The sequence below is a fragment of the Oryctolagus cuniculus genome, chromosome 18 (genome assembly GCF_964237555.1).
Source record: "Oryctolagus cuniculus chromosome 18, mOryCun1.1, whole genome shotgun sequence".
NCBI lineage: Eukaryota > Metazoa > Chordata > Mammalia > Lagomorpha > Leporidae > Oryctolagus > Oryctolagus cuniculus.
This window is the reverse complement of record NC_091449.1, coordinates 16579117-16599165: the sequence shown is the minus strand read 5'-3', so window position 1 is coordinate 16599165 and position 20049 is coordinate 16579117. Positions and strand designations below refer to the sequence as shown.

Genomic DNA, 20049 nt, shown 5'->3' with positions numbered 1-20049 from the left:
TTATGAAATAGGAAATAGCATGCAATGAGTCATATTTGTAAAGTGCTCAGAGGCTGAGCACAGAGTGGTGCTCAAATGTCAGCTATCCCTGTGCCCCACCCCACACCCTACCCCCACACCTGCTAGTCCCTGTCTGCCTTATGTTGCACTGGACTCTTGTTCCTTCCTCAGGGCCTTGGTCCTGGCGATTTCCTCTGCCAGGACATTTGCCCCTGCATCCCCAAATCTCCTTCTCTCCTTCCTTCAGGTCTCTGCTCAGGTGTTAACACCTCAAGGAGGGCTCTCTCCTTATTAAATAGCACCTTCCCCATCATTGACTAGCCCTTTGTGCTGCTTCAGTGTTTTTTATGGCTCTTTTTTTAAAAGATTGATTTTATTAGATATATCTTCCATCTGCTGGTTCACTCCCCAACTGGGGCTGGGCCAGGCTCAAGTCAGGAGCCAGAAACTCCATCCAGGTTTCCCACCAGGTGGGTGCAGGGGCCCAGTTCCTTGGGCCACTTTGTGCTGCTTTCCTAGGCACATTAGCCGGGAGCAGCTGGGACTCAAACTGGTGCTCATGCAGAATGCTGGCATTGCAGGTGGTGGCTTAACCCACTGCACCACCACACCAGCTCCTTTCATAGCATTTATTACCACTTGACATACAGTTGTTATCTGTCCCCTAACTGTAGACTCCATGGAAGCCATGGGGACTTTTGTCTCTGCCCTTGTAGAACAGTTCCTGGCATCTGGTAGGTACAGGAAGTATGAGTTGATGGTATCAGCCACAACACTGTCAGGATGGGTTGCTGGCCCCCTGTGGGGTTTGAGCAGGAGGTCGTCTTATCCAGGGGCCTGCAGAAGTGGGGAAGGTAACAGACTCACCTCCCTTTGGTCCCCTGGGAGTTTCCTGGGATTTGTCTGCAGCACCAGTGCTCTGGCTTCCTGTGTTCCTGTCTGGCCCCTTCAGTCTGGGCTGCTGGGCTTTTGCAGTGGCTTATCTGGGCAGCCGGGCACATGTGGAATGGAACGGAAGGCCTTGGCCCTGCTAAGTGTAGAGAATGCCAGATTACTTTAGGCAGGAAAGGCTCTATGGAAGACACCACCCGTACGTACTCATGTGTATGGGAGGCCGACTTTCTCTCCAGGCCCTGTTTGGTGTCCTGCAGCAACAAGATCGGAGAATGTCTGGGACATAAGAATTAACTGGCCAGGCACAGTTTATCGGTCTCCCCTCTTTTAATAGGCAATAACTCTTGCTCTGTGGCTGAGCAGGTTTTAATTAAATCGTGAGCTCGAAGAGTCTGTAATAGCTGACATGTCCTCATTGGTTTTCTTGCTCCTGGTGTCAGCAATTGATTCTGTAAAAGTATCCTGGGCAGGGCTTCCCCAGGCTCCAAAGTCAGTGGCCTTCTTGGATTTCTCACGACTGGATGGGACCTGGAGAGGCTGAGGTACCAGTGGACTTTGTGCACTCATGGGGCCTTTGCTATTTTTGAAAGCCCCGCCTTCTGATTCTGGCTTCCTGCTGGTGTATACCCTGGGAGGTAGCAGGTGATGAATTAAGTACTTGGGTCCCTGCCATCAACATGGGAGACCCAGATTGAGATCCTGGCTCCTGGCTCCTGGCTTCAGCTTGGACTGTTTTGGGCGTTTGGAAAGGGAACCAGCAGATTCTTTTCTCTCAAATTTTTAAAAGTATGCAATGCAGGCTGGCGCCGTGGCTCACTAGGCTAATCCTCCACCTGTGGTGCCGGCACACCGGGTTCTAGTCCCGGTTGGGGCACCGGATTCTGTCCTGGTTGCCCCTCTTCCAGGCCAGCTCTCTGCTGTGGCCCGGGAGTGCAGTGGAGGATGGCCCAAGTGCTTGGGCCCTGCACCCCATGGGAGACCAGGAGAAACACCTGGCTCCTGCCATCAGATCAGTGCGGTGCGCCGGCCATAGCACGCCAGCTGCGGCAGCCATTGGAGGGTGAACTAATGGCAAAAGGAAGACCTTTCTGTCTGTCTGTCTCTCACTGTTCCACTCTGCCTGTTAAAAAAAAAAAAAAGTATGCAATGCAATCTAATGTCTTTTTTTTTTTTTTTTAAAGGTGTGAAGTGTTTGTGTCCTTTGAACTCCAAGTGCAGTAGTTCTGGGCTTGAGTTGAAGGCCCTTTGGGAGGCCATTTCACATAAAATTTGAGTCCCAGCACTGCCTAAGCTCTGGGCATAGTGCTTATTTTCTCTGGACCTGTTTCCTTATCTGGTGTTATTAATTAAATTAGAAGTTGCAGTGAGATCAGGTGACTCAACACTGTGTCTGGTGCGTAGAAACCACTCAGTAAATGAGGATGAGAATCGTTTTTATGAGTGAATTTCAAGACCTCTCCCTCTTTTTAAAGATTTTGTTTGTTTGAAACACAGAGTGACAGAGAAAGAGGGAGAATCAGATAAATCTTCCACCCACTGGGTTATCCACCAAACATATGCAATAGCCAGGGCTACACCAGGGTTACACCAAAGTTGGGCCCAGGATTGCTTGGGCGGGCAATCATCCGCCGCCTCCCAGATGCATGGAAGCCTAGAGTAGGCTGGATGCTAACCAGGCATTCTGACATGGGATATGGGTGCCCCAGGTGGTACCTAACCCACTGTGCCACAAGGTTCACCCCTCAATTCCTTTTTAGTACTTTTGGTCCCTTCTTTGTGTTCTCCTTTCTCTTTCCTCCTCTCTGCCTCCCTGTCAGCATCCTCCCACAGTGCTTTACCCACGGTAGCACTCTGGTACTGCACGGATCTTTCCACATTTCGTCATGGTTCTGTAATCTTAAGGAGGACATACTAGCCTTAAGGGGTATTGCTACACTGTGCTGCATGTTGCCTTTCTCGCGTTGGATGCTGTATGGAAGTACCTCCAGGTCCTCAGGTGGTCGGTGTGGAGCGCTGTCACATTTGATGTGCGTTCCCTTTGTTTTTAGTTTTCTTTTTCCAAACTATTATTTTTACTGATAGCCTTCTTTAATTAGATTGCAGGCATCCAGCCTGCTTATCCATCTTGTTAACTTAAGTTCTAGGCCTTTGAGAACGAATGTGAAGTAGTATTTTAGTATAATGATGCCTCTTGTCCAGATAGGAGCTATATTTTCTGAGGATTCTCGCCAGGTCCAACACAATGATGAGCCATCTATTTTAACTGATTTTTAATTGTAAAAATAATTAGTAAATTCATCATTTGTACCCAGATTAGTTGTATGTAATGGGTATTTATTTGAAATAAGAAGGAAAGCAAAGGTTCTTTTTTTTTTTTATTAACAATCTGTTGAAAATCAGAATATGCAGGAGATTTGTTGGGGTTTGTTGATTGGCATCTTTCTTTTCATTTTAGTTACAGAACGTGTTTGTTATTTCCAGATAGGGGTTTGTTCTGGTTATCTGTTGCAGCACCACCAAATGTAATGCTTTCCCATGACAACAGCATTTTATTTCTCAGGAACCTGGTTGAGGCTCAGCTGGATGGCTTTTCTGCTGGTTTTGCTTGAGGCCCGTTACGTGATTACAGTCAGGTGGTAGACGGGGCTGGAACATTCAAGTGGTTTTTCCTCAAATGGTGCCACCCCGCGAATGACTTGGGCCCTCGTCTCCATGTAGTTTCAGGACCTCTCCTTGTAGGTGGCCTTGCCAACCGGGAGCTGGACTACCATGTGGCAGCCCGGGGCTTCTTAGGCCTTCTTTAGGCATGGGGCTTGAGTCGGCCCCACATCACTTCACCTCACTCTGTTGGTTGCAGTGAGTTATAATGTCTGTTCAGATTCTGTGGGAAGGATGACTCAGGACTGGAGTTCTGAGCGTGGTCCACTGGGGGCAATCATTGGGTACTGGCTACCACAGAGTTCATTTTCTCCCATAAGGAGACATGCAGAGCTCAGCAGGATGAGGGGGTACTGCAGCTTACCATCTTTCCAGTGCCCCCGCCTCCTCTCTCTCTGCTTTGTCTCCTCTGGCCTCATGGTCATGTGACAGCTGCTCTGCCTCCTGCCCCATGTCCTTGTTATAGGCAGAGAGAAGCAAAGCTCTAAAGAAGGGAGGTAGCATCTTTGTCAGGAAATGTAGGTCTTCCCTGAAATTCTTAGCAGGATTCTGCTTGTGTCTCTTTGGCTAGAACTTCAGGACATGACCACCCCTTCATGCAGGGAAGTCTGGGGAATGCATTTTTTAGCCTAGCTCACTGCCACCCTTTGGTCAGTAAGGAAGAAGGGAGAGAATGGATGTTTGGTTAGGTGTGTACAAGTCATCTGTTCAGATGGCCACAAAAGTGGGTAAGCCAGGCAGTGTGTGCATTCATTATCAACGTTTAGTGAGTCCCTCGGATGGGCAAGACACTGCGCTTCTTATAGAGGCTGTAGGGGTCAGAGAAGTGAACACTTTCAGGGGTCGGTTAAACTGACCAGATCATTTGCAGGCCTTGACCAGATAACTGCTCAGCTCATCTCTCTCCTGTAGATGTCTGAAGTTAGACTGATGCTAACAGTAGCCTGCCTCATTAAGGACTTGGCTTCTGCGGAGGAACTGTCATGAGTGCTTTTCATGAACCAACTCATTTGAGCTTCAGTGGCCCTAAGAAGTCGGCACGGTTAGCATCCCCTTCCTCTGAGAGGTTAAGTCACTTGCTTGCTGTATGTGCCGTGGTGAGGGTATAATGGAACGGAGACACAGTCCTTGCTGCTGTAGCCCTGGAGACCATATGCCGAATCACTGTGCTATACTGCTCTAGTTTGTTTATTACAGGAAACAGTTCTTGTTGAAATGTACATGTAAGTGACAGCTGAACAAAACATAAACTGGAAACCTCTCACCACTCCCCTCCACTCTCACTTCCTCCCTCATTGGTCCCTCTGTCTGTAACTTGTTGTACATTCTTCCTCACCTCTAACTGGAAGTTTCCAGTTTTTAAAAGACGACCTTTGGGCCTATAGAATCATAACCCTGTGTCTGACACACTGGCGTTTTTGGATCATGTGAAAACGTCTATCATAACCAGCAGCCCACGAACCAAGATGTCCCCACGACTAGAACATGAACAGAAGCTTCCAGGTAACTGGGTGCTGCTCTGTATTTTACATGGCTTTCTTCTTAGTGAAAATTAGATTCTATTACTAAATTAAATGGGGATACTAAATATGTTGGAGTTGGCAACCAGCAACTCTTCTGAAATATTCCTAAACATGGTGCTTATTAATGAGCTGTCAGAAACGAGGGTGATCTCTCTAGATCCGGGGTGGGGAACTTTTTGGCTGCCAAAGGCCGTGTGGATTTTTATGTCATTTGTGAGCCATAGAAAATTATCAACTTAAAAATTAACCTGTTACAGATAAATTGAATTCCTTTTTTAAACAAAAGATTTATGTATTTATTGGAAAGGTTGAGTTACAGAGAGAGATGGATGACAGATCTTCCATCTGCTGGTCCATTCCCCAAATGGCTGCACTGTGAGGACTGGGCTAGGCTGAGGCCAGGAGCCTGGGGTTTCATCTGGGTCTCCCACGTGGGTGCAGGAACCCAAGTACTTGGGTCATCTTCTGTTGTTTTCCCAGGCACATTAGTAAGGAACTGAATTGGAAGTGGAGCAGCCAGGACTCTAACCAGTGCATATGGGATGCTGGCCTCACAGGCAGTAGCTCAACCTGCTGTGCCACAAGGCTGACCCTAGATTTATTGAATTTTGAGTCCTACCTGCAATTACCTTGGCAAGGCCAGACCAGGTGATTTTGTGGCCTTATGCAGCCATGGCGGGGCATTCCCCACCCTGCTGTAGATGATGCTCCATTTAATTCTTTCATTTGTTACATATTTACCAAGCACTTGTTTTTTACAGATAGTGTTTTAGGAACTGGGAAGATAGTAATAAACAAAACAAATGAGACCCCCACCCTCCTGGAGCTATAATGCCAAGGAGGAGATAGTAAAGCCACAGATATATAGAAATTCAGCAAGAGACGAGCTGGAAGAGGAACAGAGGAGAATGAATGGGATGAGAGCAAATACCATGCAGCGTGCTCTTCTATGCTCACATCCAGGGAGACCTTTTGGTGAGGTGACGTTTGTGTAAGGTGAAGGCAGGCAGTGAGGGAGCCCTGTGGAGACCGAGGGAGGACTATTTGGGGCAAAGAGGGGCAGTGTGAAGGCCCTGAAGTGAGACTGGGGAGGAGCTTGAGAGGAGTGAGGCGAGGGATGATGCGGAGGGGGGGGGCCTCAGGGCGCACTTTGAGCTTTACCCAGAGTGAGATGGAGCCCCAGAAGGGTTCTGAGCAGGAGATGTGATGCGATCTGATCTGATGATTAGCACTTGCTAGTGAAAGGGATCCTGAGTTGTCTTCTCAGAGTCCCCCAGTAGGTACTCACCTCTAGGCACCTTTTTAAAAAGGTGAGTAGCTTCAAGTATTACTAACTCATGACCCCTCTGATCTTACCTGTATCTACTGCTGCCCACCCCTACGGGATTATTGTGAAGCTAAGTAAATAGTTTGGCTTTTATCTGCAAAAGATAAGAATTCTTTAAAGATAAACCACAAGGCCATTGTCACAGTTAAAATGATTAACAGCAATTGCTTAGATCATCTAGTATTCAGGCAGGGTTAACATTTCAGGTCTTTCCATAAATACCTTGCTAGAATTGGTTTGTTCCAGTCAGGATCCAGGAAGGTCCATGGTTGGGTTTGGTTCACCTGCTTGCTAAAGCCCATTTCATCCGTGGTATTCCCCTCCCTGTTTTGTTCTGTTTTCTCATGGTCTACTTGTTGAGAAAAGTCAAGTCGTTTGTCCTGTATTCAGGTCTGTGATTGTGTTCCTGCTGTGGAGTTTAATGTGTCCTGCTGTCCCTATGTTTCCTGTAGGTGGGTGGTTAGATTTTGAGACCAAGTGAGATTCAGGTTTGAGATGAATACCCCTGTCCTCACCTTGCCACCCTCCTCCACTTTTGTTTCCCCTCAGAGAAGGCAGGACGTTCTCCTGGTGTTGCTGTGTGTGAGAGAGAGAGAGAGAGTGTGAGAGTATCCATAAAGCCTGTCCTCTCTCTGTCCTGGTGGTGGGCTATTATTGCTTAGATATTCTGTGTCATTTGGGGTTTGCAAAAATTGTGGCATTGTAATTCTTTCTCAAACGGGGGCCCATATGGGATGCTGGTGCTTCAGGCCAGGGCATTAACCCACTGCACCGCCCCCAAGGGCTGATAGTTTCTAATCTGCTCATCTTACCCCTTTTGTTGATTCAGATCTTCTGGCTTTGTTTTTGTGTTCATTCATTCAGTATTTACTGGTCTCTGCTACTGCTCACCTGCAATCTAGACTTGGGAATAAACAGATGAACCAGTCCCAGTTGGTTCCAGTCATCTCACTGTGTAGGCCTGGCTGCTTCAGCTTTACCTTTGACCAGGTGGGGCCTTGTGCGTGTTTGTCAGTCAGCGTAGCCAGAGAGACACTCCAGACTGTTGACATTCTCTGTCTCTCTCTCCTTCCCTCCCTGGTCAAGCATTTTCAGACCTCATAGCCTTGGGAGAGTTCCTTCTCTGTGCCAGGGGATTAATTCTTTATGCTTGGGGCAAGAGGGTTTTGAGCATTTGGATTTCTTCTGATCTGCGTCTCCATTCCTAGACAAAAGGACAATAAAGGGCTCTGCTCCACTGGCGGGGTTCAGCCTTCTAGTAGTCTGGCCCGAGCAAGCCCTGACCCCACCACTGTTGTCTGGGTCATAAATTCTTTAGAGTGGTAACACACTTGAAATCATTCGCATGCTTTGCCATCAGTTATGCATTATATTACACAATACCTAAGGACTTTCTTTGCTGCTGGAGATTACATTTGTCCCCTGTGGGGGAGAAGACTCCATGTGCATTGATGTGTAGTTCATTAATTCATTCCATCATTGACATATTCATTCAGCAACTATTTATTGAAAATCACATATGTTTCAGGTGCTTGGGACTGAGCCTGAGAAGGCTCATCCTCCTGAAGCTTGTGTTCAGGTTGAGGGATGCAGAGAGTAAAGTAGTAAACAAATTAATAAGATAATTTCACATGGGGATGAATAATGCAATGACGTTATCAAAACAGCACAGCGAGAGAAACACCTGGAAGGCGGAAGGCTGTCGTGGGAGGTTGGACAGGGGAGAGCTTCCCTGGGGTGGTGACACGTCAGCTGAGGCTGGACTGGTACAAAGGTGCCAGCCTTGCAAAAGATCTGGGGAACAGCTTTCATGGCATAAGGAGCAGCCAGTGCCAGGATACTGAGGCAGAATGAGTTTAGTGCATCAGAGAACAGGCACTGTGGCTGGAGCAGTGGGGTGAAGCTGAAAGGATGGGCAGGGATGAGAGCCTGTTGGAGAGTTTGGCTTGGGTTCTGAATGTCATCTCTCATTGCCTGTGGCTACTGTGAGCAGTACGGATTGAAGAGGTGGACGTGGGGTGATGAGGGAGGCAGCCCATCCTGGAGTGAGAGTAGAGGCACAATGCAGACCCGAGTGGTGGCCTTGACACTTGAGAGAAGTGTGGGACCCGACAGAACTTGTCAAGGGATCGGTTGGAGTGTGTGGTGGTTGGGGTGGATGATTTTCCGGGAGGTTCAGGCTGTGATCTGCAGGCCCTGGTTCCCCTTTCCACCAAGACATAGCATGAGTAGCTCTCATCGGAGTAGATTTTTTCCCCCAATTTGCAGACTAGGAAATGGAGGCCCAAAGAAGGGAAGCCATTACTCCTATCACACAGCTGGTTGGGGTTGGGGTTGCCACCCTCCAGTCCAGCCTCGCTCCCTTGTTCTCCTCAGGCTGCCCCCAGCAGGAGCCCTGTATTGGTATCTTGGGTTTATGAAATCCAGAGGGGATCAAGTCCACATAGGTAGCCTTCCCGTCATCCTCACTAACCTAGACCCTGACACACCTTTCCTTGTGGTATTTATTACAGAGGAGAAAACAGGGACGTTTCAGTTGCTGACATATAAGGAACTGTACACGTGGCCCAGATAAGGTGTATGCGGGCCACGGACTTTGAGCTCCTGAGCCTGCTTAACTGATGGAGCTGAAAGTCTTCTTGCCCATCAAAACCTCCTTATCACCTTCTCCAGCCTTTCCCGTGTAAAGGGAGCTCACCCCACATGGGGTGTGTGTCATACGTGAATGACACAACATTCTCATACAGGAGAGATTATGAGAGAAAAGTCCAACTTCCAGGACAGTATACCTAGAGACTATCTGTAAAATAAACCGCTCTGTGCACAAACATGTGTAATAGCACAAACACCTCCACCTTGGTGTCCTCTAAGAGAAGATGTGACCCGTACCCTGCTCGCATGTGGCTCCTGTGAAAAGTGGTCCTGAGTTTTGTTTTCCCTCTACTCACTGTTCAGCCCTCAGGGGCACTGAGAGACACTGATCATCTTCTGCTTCTACTTGCATTTAGGCCTCATGGCTGGGATTTGATATCAATCGATCTTTTAAGTTCTTTAAAAAAATTTTATTAAAATTTATAGAAGCCTCATATTGACTGTAAATAGTTCAAACAGTGGACCACTTTGTAAAGTAAAACATGGAGGTCTTGCTTCACTATTTTGGCCTGGTGTCCTGGTTTTCCCTCCAGTCCTGCCCAGAGGGAGGTTAAATTCAACCTTCTAGTACTGGTCTGTGCAGTAGATTTTGTTTAAGAGCCAGAGTGTGTGGGTTGAAATCCCAGTTTTGCTGTATACTGACTACGGGAACTTGAACCTTTACTTAATCTCTCGGTGCCTCACTTTTCCCATCTGCAAAATGGTAGCAGTGGTCCTTATTTCATACGCATGTAAGGATTTAGTGCATTGATGGGCAGCAAAGTGAGAGTGGTATCTGACAGGTGACAAGCACTCACATATCAGCTGTTTTTATTACACGTTTGTGTGTATAGTTGTTTGTTTTACAGGTAGTCTCTAGGCATAGAGTCCTGCAGGTTGCACTTTTTTCTCATAATCTGTCTTGTAGCTCTCCCACGGCAGTGGGTCAAGGTCTGTGACATGCATTGTAATGACCACACAGTGTCCCATCCTATCAGTGTCCTGTTACCGGACATGCTGATTGTTCCGATCTTTCAGTATCCCAGCTCCGAACATCTCGCCCACAAGTGCCTTTGTTTGCTTTTAGGCTTTTCTTAGGACAGAATCCTGGAGTTGCAATTATGGAAACAAAGTATGTACAAATTTTTAAAGACTTCTGATATTTGTTGCTGACTTGTATTTTAGAAAGACTCTTTAAAAAAAAAAAAAAAGATTATTTATTTGAAAGGAAGAGTTCCGGGGAGGCGGGGAGGATGGTGACAGAGATATCTTCCATCTGCTGGCTCTCTCCCCCGAATGAATACATCTGGGACCAGGAGCCGGGAACTCCTTCCATGCCTCCCACATGGTGGCAGGGGCCGAAGTACTTGGTTCTGCTTTCCCAGGCACATTAACAGGGAACTGGATCAGAAGTGGAGCTGCCTAGACTCGGATCTGGCTCTCATGTGGGGATGCTGGCTTTGCAGGCAGTGGTTTGACCTGCTGTACCACAGTGCCAGCCCTGTGTGTGTGTGTGTGTGTGTGTGTAATTTTGAAATTTATTTCAATTATTTGAAAGGCAGAATGACAGAGAGGAAAAGAGAAAGAAAGAAGTTTTCCATCTGCTGGTTCACTCCCAAATGGCTGCAAAGGCCCAGGCCAGGCAAGACTGAAGCCAGGAGCTTCTTCCAGGTCTCCCACATGGGTGTAGAGGCCCAAGGACTTGGGCCATCCTCCACTGCTTTCCCAGGCACATTAACAGGGAGCTGGATCAGAAGTGAAGCAGCTGGGACTCGAACTGCCGCCTATATGGGATGCAGGTGCTGCAAGCAGCAGCTTAACCTGATCTACCACAGTGCCGGCTCCATGTTCTAGAAAGATTGAGTCCTATTCATCTGAGCGGCAGTCCAGATTTTCTAGATCCTCCTCAATACTGGGCTCAGAATGAGTCTGAATTTTTCGTACTGTGGTAACCAAAACCAACTCCTAAAATTTTCCATTTATTTGACTTCTGGTGAAGTATATCCTGTTGTTTATGTTTCCTTGTGAATTACTCCTTTTTTAGGGGGGGCATTTTGTATTATGGATTTGTAGGAGATCTTTACATAGTGAAGGGATGAATAGTTTTGTTGCCTGTTGCAAATTTATATTCCTAATTAGTTTATCTTTTTAGTTTTCTTTATTGATTTGAAAGACAGAATGACAGAGTAAGAGAGTGATCTTCCGTCTTCTGGTTCACTCCCCAAATGCCCACAGTAGCCAAGTAGAAGCCAGGAGCTAGGAACTCCATCCAGGTCACCCATGTGGGTTCCGGGAGTCCAAGTGCTTGAGCTATCATCTGCTGCCTCCCCCACACGTTAGCAGAAAAACTTGATCAGAGGCGGAAGTGGGACTTGATCCTGGCGCTCTGATAAAGCATGTGGGTGTCTCGAGCAATGGCTTACTGCTGTGCCACAATACCTGTTCTACCTTTTTAAATTTTTTATGTTATTAAACATACTGAGGCTTTGAAATATTTATGCTGTTAAAGCTATTTTTCCTTTGTGTGGTTTACTTTTTGCTTTTATTCATACTTTGGCATGTAATTTAGGATGAGAGATAAATATTGTATTTTCTTCCTAGTTATTTTATGGCTTCATTTTTTACCTCCAGCATCTGACATGTATGTTGGCATTAGGTATGAGTTAAAAGATGTAGCCCCTTCTCCCCCAAAAGTTAACCAGTTATCCCTGCATAACCCATCCTTTCCGACCGATTTGAACAGCTGAGTGTGAGCCAGGCCCTGGTCTAAGCACATGGATCTGTACCCCTCGATCCTCTCCCTCAGCTCAGTGAAGCAGGTTGGTAATCTCCCCTCTCAAGGGAAGAGGCTGAAGCACAAGGAGCTGGCGTCGCCTGCTTGGCAGTTTACAACTTGGGCGAGGCAGAGCCTGGCTGAGAATATTGAGGGTTTATTTAATAATCAGCTTCCATATTTTTAATAGCTCTTCAGCAGCTTTTCCTGAAATTTCTTGGCAGTTCTTCTTTTGTCTACTAGTAATAGTCATCGGTGGTGTTTCTGTGCTATGGTTCTGTGCATCCCTGCCTCTGCCCTGGCCACAGCATCCACTACAATGTTAAGTGCTAGTGGAGGTTGCTGGCAGGTGTGGCTGTCTCAGATATTTTATCCTGCAGGTTCCGCCTCCCAGAGAGCCTGGTTAGGCAGGGCTAAGGCTGAATCCCCTTAAGAAATCCACTAGCCACTAAGGCAGTGGTAGTGTCATGAAGACATCATCTGTCTCCATGGCTGGGCCAAATGGAGGGAAGAAGCAGGCATCAGGCCTGACAACTTATACTGACAGCAGCGAGCAGTGTCCTGGGGCCGTGGATTAGTATGGGGGTGGGACTGGTGGAGCTCAGCAGGAAGCTAGCATAGCGAGCCCGCGCACTAAGCAGCAGCCTGAGTGCTGGCCGCAGCGTCTGTGCCTCTGGTTGCCCGCCTGGTTGTCGTCAGGCCTGAAAACAAAGTGCTGCCTTCATATCTTAGTCTTGCCTTTTTCTGGCTGGGTGGCTTTCAACAAATAACTTCCTAACTTCCTTGTTCCTCAACTTCATCACTTTTTTTTTTTTTTAAGATTTATTTTATTTGAAAGGCAGAGTAAACAGAAAGAGAGGGAGAGAACAGACTTGAGAGAGAGCTCTTCCATCTGCTAGTTTACTTTACAAATGGCCGCATCAGTCAGGGCTGGGACAGGCTGAAGCCAGGAGCTTGGGTGGCAGAGGCCCAAGGACTTAGGTCATCTTCTGCTTTCCCAGGCATGTTAACCGGGAGCTGGATCAGAAGAGGAGCAACCAGGACTAGAATCAGTGCCCATATGGGATGCTGGCACTGCAGGCAGCGGTTTAACCCACTGTGCCACAGCGCCAGCCCCCACTTCATCTTCCTCTTTTTTTTTTTTTTTTTGACAGAGTGGACAGAGAGACAGAGAGAAAGGTCTTCCTTTGCCGTTGGTTCACCCTCCAATGGCCGCCGCGGCCAGCGTGCCGTGGCCAAGTGCACTGCGCTGATCCGATGGCAGGAGCCAGGTGCTTCTCCTGGTCTCCCATGGGGTGCAGGGCCCAAGCACTTGGGCCATCCTCCACTGCACTCCCTGGCCACAGCAGAGGGCTGGACTGGAAGAGGGGCAACCGGGACAGAATCCGGCGCCCCGACCGGGACTAGAACCTGGTGTGCCAGCGCCGCAAGGCGGAGGATTAGCTTAGTGAGCCGCGGCACCAGCCCACCACTTCATCTTCTTTAAAGTGAGGTGATTACGGCTCCAGAGGTTTTGTGAAGATCAAGTTAAGTGATCCATGTGAAGTGCTTAGAAGAGTGATTGGCACATAGTAAATGCTAGTCAGTGTGCCTTTCTGTTTCCTGGGATGTGTGCTTACATTGTGTGTGAGCACCTGCAACATGGCACCCACATGCTAGGGCTACAGCAGGACTCAGACAGCCCAGAGCTGACATTCTAGAAGGAAAGTAGACACTAAACAAACGATGAAGAATGTAAAGCCAAGTAGTGAGATGTACTGTGAAGAAAATAGATCAGGGGAAGGGTAGAGAGTGCCAGAGGCTGCTGTGTTAGCAGAGGTCAACAGGACAGGCCTCTGAAGAGGTCAGGTTTGAGTTGAGGCCTGGAAGATAAGGCGCCAGCCAGGAAAATATCTGGGAAAAAGCATTCCAGACAGAACAAGTGAAAGCAAAGGCCCTGAGGCTAGAGCTTGCAAAATATGTTCTAAGAAGTCCCAGGAGGCCAGTGTGGCCAGAGGGCAAGGAGAGAAGGGAAGAGTGGTGGGAGATGGTGTCCAGAGAAGCATGATGGGACATTCTTAGCCAGGGTTCTTTGGTTGAAAATAACAGAAACTGGTGTCAGACCCCCTACAAGCCTGAAAGAGTCTTGAGATGCCTCTTGGGACAGGCTTTGTCTCCTGGCGTCAGGAGCAGTAGGCCCGGGGTTCAGCTGCTTCTCTCTCACCATCCCCCGTCTCTGCCTGCCTGTCTCTGTCTCCTTCCCTCTCCGGGTTTCTCCAGGCATTTGGCCATCCCATAACTTCTTCCCTTATTGGGTCTCCAGTTCCCAGCCACAGGCAAAGACTTACCTGGCTGTCTGCATCCCCCGGCGGGGGATCTGACTGGCCTAGCTTGGATCAGGTAACCACCTCTTTCTCAGTGACCAATGCCTCAGCAGTAAGCTTGGCCACCTGACCTGTGCCTACATACATGCACCGGTTCTCTTCCAAGGAGGCTCTCAGAAGCCTGGCACAACCACTCTTCTTCTCCCCTGGCCTTGGGCATAATTCTCATATACGAAGCAACACCATGTGGTTAAGAACATGGGACAGGGCCGGCGCCATGGTTCACTAGGCTAATCCTCTGCCTATGACCGCCGGCACTCTGGGTTCTAGTCCCGGTTGGGGCCCCGGTTCTGTCCCGGTTGCTCCTCTTCCAGTCTAGCTCTCTGCTGTGGCCTGGGAGTGCAGTGGAAGATGGCCCAAGTACTTGGGCCCTGCACCCCATGGGAGATCAGGAGAAGCACCTGGCTCCTGGCTTTAGATCGGCACAGCATGCTGGCCATGGTGGCCATTTGGGGGGTGAATCAACGGAAGGAAGACCTTTCTTTCTCTCTCTCTCACTGTCTAACTCTGCCTGTCAAAAACAAAAAACTTGGGCCAGAGGGCCTGGATTCAAAGCTCTGCCACTTGCTAACTGTGTGACTTGTGATTTTTTAACTTCATCTCCCATGTCCTCAATTTCCTCACCTGTAAGATGACAATGCTATAGGTTCCTACATAAGGGACGATTAAAAGTGTAACATAAATGTTTAAAAAATATTTATTTATTTATTTATTTGAAAGAGTTACACACAGAGAGAACAGAGAAGAGAGAGAGGTCTTCCCTCCGATGGTTCACTCCCCAGTTGGCTGCAATGGCCAGAACTAAGCCAGTCTGAAGCCAGGAGCCAGGAGCTTCTTCCGGATCTCCCACTTGGGTGCAGGGGCCCAAGGACTTGGGCCAACTTCTGCTTTCCCAGGCCATAGAAGAGAGCTGGATCAGAAGTGGACCAGCTGGGTCTCAAATTGGCATCCATGTGGGATGCTGGTGCTTCAGGCCAGGGCGTTAACCCGCTGTGCCACAGCAGCAGCCCCCATAACATAAATTTCTGTCAAGTACTTAGTGTGAGGCTGATGCATACTGAGCACTCGGGAAGTGTTAGCACCTTCTTCGTCCTCTCATTGTCATTTTTACGCCTGAGGCTGGATAGTGTGCTGTAATTCAGGAGCAAGGTCTTGGGAATAAAGGGCCTAGAACTGATCCCAGCTCCACCACCAACCAATTCTGTGACTTTGGCCATGTGAGTAACTTCTTTGCAAGCCTTGGTTTCTTCATCTGTACAGCAAAGGGGACGAGAAGTTGACCGGACTTGTGCATCAGATGCATTGTGTGGTCCGAGACTGGCTCCCAGGTGTCCAGGCTCAGCGCAGCTGCGGCTGCTGGTCACAGTGCACAGTGCGAGCTGGTGATGGGGCTGGTGTTCCGGCCACTTCGCCGCCTCCACAGAAGTGTGCAGGACCTCTCAATACCTAGCCTAGAATGCAGCGGTTTTTTCTTCCCATGAGAGATTACGACAAGAGCTTTCCAGGAAATGTTGTGCTTGTGTCTGGTCACATCCGTTCCCCTGCGATTCTTGAGCCTGGCTGTGATTCAGCATCACCTGGGGAATCTTCTGAGCGAGACTCCCTGGCTTACCTCCTGGAGTGTCTGTTTCTTCAGGGGTAGCCGACGCCCAGCAACCATTTCTTATTCTTCTGGTCTTTTCCTTCAGGGAACTGCTCTTCCGTTCCCCGAGACTGCGGTCACTGGGGGTATGGCCATGAATCAGACACGGGAGAGCTGCCCTTGAAGGTGGAGTTGGATCTGTTTTTTTTGTGTGTTTTTTTTTTTTTTTTTTTTTTTTTTTTTTTTGACAGGCAGAGTGGACAATGAGAGAGAGAGAGACAGAGAGAAAGGTCTTCCTTTGCTGTTGGTTCACCCTCCAATGGCCGCCGCAGCCGGCGCGCTGCGGCCAGCGCATAGTGCTGATCCGAAGGCAGGAGCCAGGTACTTCTCCTGGTCTTCCATGGGGTGCAGGGCCCAAGCACTTGGGCCATCCTCCACTGCACTCCCTGGCCACAGCAGAGAGCTGGCCTGGAAGAGGGGCAACCGGGACAGAATCCGGCGCCCCGACCGGGACTAGAACCTGGTGTGCCGGCGCCGCTAGGCGGAGGATTAGCCTAGTGAGCCGCGGCGCCGGCCCGGGTCTGTTCTTTAGGTAACAGTGCTGTGTGACTGTCACTTTCTGATTGGGTAATTGCACTGTGATTGTGAGAGTATCATTCTTAGGAAACACCCAGTCATCTTTGGCAGGTAAAAACAAGAACAAATTCATGAGAAAAGGGAAGCAAATTATTGTTGGTTTAACAAACACTGGTATGTCTAAAATGTTTGCCTTTTATTTTCAGTTTGTGGGGGCCCTGTCTTGAAGACTCAGCCACAGTGAAATGCATTATTGAACAGAATAGGGTTCTATTCAAGAGCTAAGCACTCCTATGCAAGTTTCGAGTGCAGACTCCAAAAATTTTAGTTGATAGTATGATTATAGATTTTCATTTTCTTCTTATAGTTTTATGTATTTTTCAAATTTTCTAGAAAGAAGCTTTTAGAAACAGAGTTAAAAAAAAAACTGCAAAAAGCCCCATTATTGTGGAGTGTGCTGTTCCATGTAGTTTGGATGTAGATCCACTCTAGGAGCAGCCATGGGCCACTCATTCCTCTCCTTCCTAACCTTAGTCATTGGTTCAGGGCAGGGCTCATGGGTCAAGGCCAATCAGAAAGACTGCGGGTCTTTTGCTAGAGCTACCAGGGAAGGATAGGTGCTTGCTCTCTACTAGAGCGCTCAGTTGTGGGTGGAAGCTTAAGGCTGCTGGGGGCCGTCTTTGTCAGATGAAAAGGAGACGAACATGATTGGTTACTGATAAAAGCTTTGGGTAACTGGAAGTCAGAATAAAGCCTGAATTTTCTGTAACATGAGCCAAAAAACTGAATTTTTGCCACGAGTCAGTTTGAGTTGGATCTCTGCCATTTGCAGTTAGTATCTCAATAATTCTCCACAAATGATTTGTATGGGTCATGTGTTTGAGAGTCACTTTGCTAGACTTTGCTGAGTGGTGGCTCTCAGACATAGTGAACAACACATCTTCCTGGGGAACTTGTTAAAAATACAGAGGCTGTGTCCAAATTCCTGGAGATGCTGGTTTGGGGCCTGAGGCTGAGGTGTGTAAGTTTTGAATAGCTTCCGGGGTGATGGAATGCACATCGGAGTTAGAGAACCATTCTGGTAAAGTGCGTGGATGCTGTTCGCTAGGCTAGGGCCTTGTCCACAGAAGAGGCGGAAGGGTCTGCCTCAAATGACAAGAAACAGAGTTTGAGTGTGGATCCTCTTTGGAAGTCGCCTGTTATCTAGGCTCGCACACCACATTGTGTTTCAGGATGACTTTGATTAGATATGTGACCTTTATTAGCTCAAGAGCTGGATATAATTTGCGCTAAAATATTGCTTCAGATTCAGAAAAAGGCTGCTCTTGAAGAGGAATTTTGCAGATAATCAAAAATGTTCAAGATGGTGATCCTTGACTTTAGTGCAAGATAATTTATGCTTTCCTCATGAGTGTGTTTGTGTATACGCCCATATTTGTGGTGAAAGAGGGGTGACAACCCTTTTATTTGAATGAAAGAGAATCTTTTGAGTTGATCCATTGGACCAGAAAATCCCTTTTCAAATATGTTCTCATAGCAGCTCTGCTTGCGAGGCCCCTGAGAGAACTGGGGAAGAAGGATCTGTGAGGCCTGACTTACTCCACCCAGTTGGCTCCACCCCCAGGCACGTGTGATCTTTCCATTGTCTGGAGTTGTGCCCCCAACTCCCCCCCAGGATTTGTCCCCATGATGTTTCTGCAGATCAGTCACCTGGAATTAGGGCATGGGTTAGCTAGGGTATTCAAATTTAAACTGATCATCTTACACCTTTTTGTGTCCCCCCCTAAATGAATTTTGATAAACCATTACATACTTCCCTATACATTGTAAAACCATCATCTAAAATCATTTTCTGATAGCTTTCAATTTTTTTATTTGTAGAAGAAAAAAAGAACATTTTAAAAGACATTCAAAAAACTATTTGAGCAGCATAGAGACAGAGATTAGTTCATTTCCTGAGTGTCTGCAATGGACAGAGCTGAGCCTGGGCTGGGGCTAGAGCCAGGAGCCAGGAGCCAGGAATGCAATCCAGGTCTTGCACATCGGTGCCAGAAACCCAGTTATTTGAGCCATCACCTCTACTTCCCAGGGTCTGTAGTAGCAAGAAGCTGAAGTCAGCAATTGGAGCTGGGAATTGAACCCAAGCACTCTGATACGGGATGTGAGTGTATTAACCACTGGACAAAACACGCAATCCCTAAAATAAATATCTTATGATACAGTTAGATAAAAATGATTTTCACTAACTTATTAAATAAAGCACACAGACACTGAAAGAAATCACATAAATGTTTTCCCTGGGAATTTTTGTTGGTGGATTTTGAAAACTTTGGTGGTCCTAAGAAACATTCCCATTAAACGAGTCAAGGCCACTGACATGCACTGCTTTGGCTGTTCTTGATCCCAGTGTGGACCAGATTTCCTGTTTTTAAATCTGTTTGTTTTAAAGATTTATTTATTTGAAAGGCAGAGTGACAGAGAAACAGAAGGAGATAGAGAAGAGAGAAGAGAGAGAGAGAGAATATGAATCTATCTATCTTCCATCCACCGATTTACTCTCCAAATGGCCACAACAGCCAGGTCTGAACTAGGCTGAAGTTCGGAGCCAGGAGCTCCATCCACATCTCTAACTCCTCAGGGACCCAAGTGCTTGGGCCATCCTTACTGCCCCCCAGGGGCATTAGTAGGGAGCTGGAGTCAAAGTGGAGCAACCCAGACTCAAAACAGTGTTCAGATATGGGATACCAGCATTGCAGGCTGTGGCTTAACCCGCTGTACCACATAAATCTGTGTCATATTTAGAGGAAAGATGCGTAAGTCAGAGAAGGATAGACAAGAGTGGGGGCTTAAGGAGCTTTATTATTATTATTCATTAAAGGCTCCATCGTGGATCTGTTGATGTTTTATGTTGTTTGGGATCCCAGAGCTTTATACCCTGCCCCAGGGTAGTGCTTCTTGGGGAGGTGGGGGAGGTTGTATAGTAGGGGACAGGTGATGGAGGAGGACAGGCTGGTTTATAATCAGGTCAGTTTCAGAAAGGAGAACTTGTGGAAACTGAGGATCTGAATAGTGCTTCCCTTAAAAACATTTGTGTTCTTGCATCGGTTGGAAGTTTGTACAAACCTTTAGGGCTAAGCATATCCATGCCTGAAGACTGTTGGGCTTTAAAAGAATCTAGCAATTTATTTGGAACAGCAAGTCCAAAGGTAGGCAGACTACGGAAATTGTGGCCATCCCTACTACCATCACCACACACACATACATAAATGTCATTTATTTTATACTTTCAGTAACTATGTGTAAAGTTGTATAGCTATCACCGCGATCCAGTTTTATTTATTTTTACTTTTAAAAAGATTTATTTATTTAGTTGAAAGGCAGAGTTACAGAGAGGCAGAGAGAGAGAGAGGTCTTCCATCTGCTGGTTCACTCCTCAGTTGGCTGCAACAGCCGGAGGTGAGCCAATCTGAAGCCAGGAGCCAAGAGTTTCTTCTGGGTCTCCCATGCGGGTGCAGGGCCCCAAGGACTTTGGCCATCTTCTGCTTTCCTAGGCCATAGCTGAGAGCTGGATCAGAAGTGGAGCAACTGGGGCTCGAACCGACAACCATATGGGATGCTAGCATTGCAGGTGGCGGCTTTACCCACTGTGTCATGGCACGGGCCCTGCAATCCAGTTTTAGAATGTTACCATTATGCTGGAAAGATGTCCTGCACCTGTTTGC

The 20049-nt window shown here is 47.6% G+C and overlaps 1 protein-coding gene across 3 annotated transcripts in view; it reads left to right on the top strand.

The window, feature by feature from the left end:
* The window catches only part of SIPA1L3 (signal induced proliferation associated 1 like 3), a 244468-nt gene that overhangs the window by 14424 nt on the left and 209995 nt on the right, over positions 1–20049 (top strand). The gene's annotated exons all lie outside the window — the stretch shown is intronic.